This window comes from Macaca nemestrina, chromosome 6 (assembly GCF_043159975.1).
Source record: "Macaca nemestrina isolate mMacNem1 chromosome 6, mMacNem.hap1, whole genome shotgun sequence".
NCBI classification, from domain to species: Eukaryota; Metazoa; Chordata; class Mammalia; order Primates; family Cercopithecidae; genus Macaca; species Macaca nemestrina.
The window spans coordinates 80,690,525-80,695,721 of NC_092130.1; the positions used below are offsets into that span (position 1 = coordinate 80,690,525).

At 42.7% G+C, this 5,197-nt stretch overlaps 1 pseudogene; it reads right to left on the bottom strand.

Moving 5' to 3' along the window:
• Positions 1 to 308: 308 nt before the first annotated feature.
• LOC105471052 (cytokine receptor-like factor 3 pseudogene) lies at positions 309 to 1,588 on the bottom strand (annotated as a pseudogene).
• Positions 1,589 to 5,197: the final 3,609 nt, after the last annotated feature.

Consider the following 5,197-nt stretch of genomic DNA (forward strand, 5'->3'; position numbering starts at 1 on the left):
AATGCAGTGGAAGGATATAGAACTTTCTGTATCTTCTCATACTCCTAAAGTAAATTTGATTTCTATAATGAGGTGATATTTTAGTTAACAATATGCTAAAAATAAAATTGACTGAATTATAAGATTTTCCCCAACATTCAAGTCTCTTTTTTAAAAAAATTACGAATGGAATTCAGTAAACATTTTCCATTTCCAACAGTTTAAGTGAGAGGTGAATGCAACTACTTTTTAAAAAAACAATTAAAACTAAACTGGGCTGAAGAGCAGCTACGCTAAACCCTGAAAACCAAAGCCAAGCACCCAAATGTCTAAAACACTAATATTTTCTATCCAGGATAGAAAAATGTGCATCCAAAGTAAAGAGAACCACAAGATTGATCGAATGACTAATTAAAAACCACTTCTCTGTTATTTGAGCTAATCATTACTCGAAGCTTGAAGTTCCTGCCTTCATTATTATTGGTGGTTCCTAGAGTGACAGCTTCAATGTCAAATGTGACAGTGGACCCAGAAGTAACTGAAGTTAACTCATTAGTCATTTCTTTTCCGTTTACAAAAACGTCACCATTTGTACTCATACACATAGCTTGATCCTGCTGCAGTCATATCCATTCTGTTTTTCTGCAAACACCCCTGTACTGTCTCTTCTGTCCCACACTTTCAACTCTGAATGTTAATGTCTGCCCACAGAAATAAGTTGGAGTTCTAGAGTAGAGAACACCTGAGGATCCAGAGTCATTCCAGAATGCAATATTACCTCGACTTTCAGACTGTACCCCTCAAAACCAGCTGTCCATTCATGAGGCACCAATGTGGAATGACCTATCTGGGGGACACTTCAGGGGCTCCACTCCTGCTGACCATCTCCTCAGGCGCAGACTTTGAACTGATAATCAACATTGGAGTCTACTTGCAATACTATGAATTGAGTTTCAGAACCTACGTACACATCCTCAAAATGATTTAAAGTACATTTACAAAACTGTAGCCTATAATAGTGGGCTGTAAAATCATCATCCACCTTACACCATCCTATTGTGATGACTCCAGGTTTCTGTATCACTTCTTCTATCTGTACTGGTGGGAGAGAGGCTACTGTTCCATGCTTAGAAACGTGGTCTTTTACTATAAGAACTGAGTCATCCAACTGCGCATATAAACAAGGCACATCAACCAGTAAATGTGCTTCTGGTAAGCTGTCCAACTGAATGTGTGAGACCTTTTTGGTAAAGCTACACAGTTTCTCATTCTCTTCTACACTACCAACCATGGCAATCTCACCTACTCAGACTAAGTCCTCTGCAGTGTTGACTCCGTGTTCTATGAGCCTCTGGCAGTCATCTAATGGTTTAATGGTCTCCTGTTCAATGATGTCCACCTCTTGCTAAAGGGTTACCAATTGCTCATCCAAGAGCTCCCAAGGGCTCCCTTTAAATCATCAAAATGCTCTCTGAGAACATCCTTTGTCTGTGATGCATTCTTTGATCTGCCTCTGTGCCTCCCACAGCTCCTGCCTGGAGCTCTGTGTCACCTCCATGTTCTCATGAGCCTCATGCAGCAGCAGTTCAAGCTCCAGTTCCATTGCCCACCTAATGGAGCCACACGTCTGAGGACAGTTGGCCGGGATTCCCACCTGTTTCGGGCCCCTTCGAGCAGCCTGGCACAGACTCATGCAGGTTGCCATCTAACTTATGCTTTTACTATCAGCTCTGAATTGTCTAACAAATTATACACACACACACACACACATACACACACACACACAAATCCTGTTAACACAGTAAAGTTATTGATATTCTTGCAATTATGCAATCAACTTTATCAAACCCAGTTTCTCTTTTATTTGCTTATAGCTATGCTTAGAAGTAATTTTCTAGGATACACATTTCCTGTATTTTCTCTATAATTACTAAATAACGTATAGATTTATACACCTCAATATTTGTTTAGAACAAGTCTATTATATAATTAATATAGCTAATAAAAAATGAGACCTTCTCTGGCAAACATTCATTGTTTGAATTTGGGGGATAAGATAGCAGTGATAGTGATGGTGGTGATGACCCATCTGGAGTGGCCACTGCGAGGATGCTGGCTGCAGAAGGGGAGGCAACACCAGGGCTGCATGCTCCTTGGAGCTGGCGGGGGCTAGGAACAGGAAGGAGCCATGCTCGCTACCAAGTTGGTGAGGGAGGAGCCCTGTGCTCCTGGGTGCAGTTGCAGCTTCCCAGTCACTACTCTGAACATGGGCATCCTTGCGCTCTTGGAGGCTCAGGAATTCCGCCTGCCTCCATAGACTTGGAAGTGCCTTCTCCCACTCCCTGGCCTCTCTCCACTCCTGGCACCCACTCCAGTATGGAGCAAAGTTGTAGTTGAGCCCAGGTGCTGTTGCTATCTGGCCTGGCGTGCATGCTATTGGGACAGCGTTGATGCACCAGCTGACCTGCCGCTGCCTCAATCCCTTCCGAACATTGGATACCGAAGAGCGTAGGAGGAGGACTGGGGTGCTGAGGGTGGCTCAGCGCAGATCTGTGGGCACCTGTCAGCACGGAAAGCCTGGAATCCACAGAAGACATGTTGATGGTGGAAGGCAGACAGAGATTCCTGGATGGAAAGAGGTGGGTCCCTAGTGAAATCCCACCCTCAAGCCAGTGATGGCCTGAAGCCTGGGGGCCAGGCTACCTGTTTCAGGTGGAGTCTGCTACTTGGAGTGAAAGCTTATGGTGAACTTTCCAGGCCCACCCAAGGTTGTCTACAGACTAATCAGCACACACTTCCTCCCTTTTGAACCCATAAAAACCCAAGACACAGCTTGATTTGCAGAGAGGTTGGGATTACCAGCTGCTGGAAGGAGTTACCCACTTTGGGTCTCCTTGACTCTTTGGAATCACCTGCCTGCAAAAAGGAGCTACCCACTGTGGGTTGCTTCTCCACTGACAGCTGGACACTTGTCAGGACCTGCATGTGGAAAGGAGCTACCCATTTCAGGTCTCCTGAGAGTTGTTCTGTCACTCAATGAAGCTCCTCTCCACCTTGCTCATCCTCCAGTTTTCCACATACTTCATTCTTCCTGGATGTGGGACAAGAACTCAGGCTCCTCCCAATGGCAACACTGAAAAAGCTGTAACACAAACAGGGCTGAAACACACCCCCTGCTCACCACATTGCAAGTGATGAGGAGAGAAGAGCTTCAGCTCTTTGGGGATCCCAGAACTAGGGGCTCCTCAAGCCAAAGCTATGACACCTTCTTTGTGGCTCTGCAGTTCCTGGTGTCTGTAAGTTTCCAGGTGCCACCATGTTCACTGGTTCCTATGGTGGAAGTCACTTGTGGTACACCTGGTCCAGCTGCACCCTTTCACAGAGCTGGTGTCTGTGGCAGCACCTGGATTTTTCCACGCCGCCGCAGCCAGCACACCTGGCTGTGTGCAGTGGCCAGACCTTGCCCTCACTCACACACTCCTCACCACTCTGTGCCTGGCTCACTCTTGGCAGCCATGGCATCCAGGCCAGTAGCACAAGCAGAACACTGCCAGCCAGGCTCAGTGGGTGGAACAAGCCCAGCAAGACCAAGGAAAACTCAAGTAAAAGTGCCACTGGCCACAGAAGTTTCTGGATGGAAAAGTGACACCCTAAGGACCCTGTGACAGGAACGGTTTAGATTTGGGGTCTTTGAAAATCCATTTAAAGAAAATATATAGAAGACCAAAATCTCATGGACAACATTTCCAAAAATGAAATAAAACTACCTTTACATACTCCAAGAAATAAGCAGGGAGCCAGGCATGGGGCTGGAGTAAGTGTAAAGGGCCTTCAGATCCTGGGTAAGTCTGACAACTGTAAAAGGAAAAACTAGGTAGGAAAAGACTGTGTCTACAACCCAGTTCTGAGAAAGTTTTGGTTAGACTGATAGACTGCCCTTTGAAAAAGTCCTGAACTGGGCACAGAATTGGATGATTCTAGTATTTCATACCATATTCGGTCTTTGGCTAAGGGCAGTCTAGTGAAAGCAGAGCCTTCCTATGAAGGCTGTAATAGAACCAATATGGGCAGCAGTGGGAGGCTGATGGGCAGCTATGCTTCCTATAAAAGGTTCTAGAAGAGATCTGAACACTTCCATGGCTGCCACACTGTACCCATTGCAACTCACCCCCACTTCTCTAAGTGCCTGCATAGTTCTTGGGTCTCTGTTTCTGAAAGAGATTACTGCGATAAACCACAGCTCCCTTTTTCTGTGTTTGGTCTTGGTGCCACAATGGGTTTGGAATTGCAACATAATACTTTTAAAAGATAGATCACTTTCAGAGTGTGAAGTTTAACAATCTTATTCTCTGTTATAATGTGTATATAAGGCTGAATATTGTTCAGCAGCCATTTTCTGACTGAACAATATGAGTTGAAAAGTGTCAAAATAATTTTTAAAAATCCATCAAGAACAAAGGGAACATTACGAAAATTAAAATAGGCGTATATGATGAAGCCAAAACCAGAAGTTCCAGCTTTATAATTCCCAAAATCATGAACTTTGGAAGAAAGAAACAATTAATGGAGAATTAAAAGTTCAAAAAAGGTGAGGAAAAAGCTGGTGATGTAAAATATGTACCCAGAAACATGTTACAATTCTGCAGATACTAGAAGAAATATATGAAATATAATTTGAAGTACAGGGATACAACAAGTTTTATTATGTTTCTAACAATCCATTCAGAAAGTAAGATACAATTTGAAGAAGGATTTTTTTAAGAAGACAATAGCAATAATTTTCTAGAACTGACTTAATTGATTATCCAATTAAACAACGATAACAACACCTACAATGGGTCCCAAGCAAGGTAAACAAAATCGAATCCATACTGAGACACCCTGTATCAAAATTACTGCTAGTAAGTAAAAAATATATTTTTAAAGTTATTAGTGATAAATAACAATTTACTTGTGAATGAATAATACATGTATCACAGGTCCCAGAAGATAGTAAAATAAGAGACTCAAAGTGCTGAAGAGAAATTACTATGAATATAAAAATTGCCATCCATCTATCTCTACTGAAAGAGCTACTAATAGATCTACCTCAGCAATAAGGAAAGAAGAAACAGGGAAGAAAGGGAGTATAAGTAAATAAAATGATAAAATGGTAAAACATATGAATATGTATGTATATATATATATATACACACACACACACATATATAGCTATCTC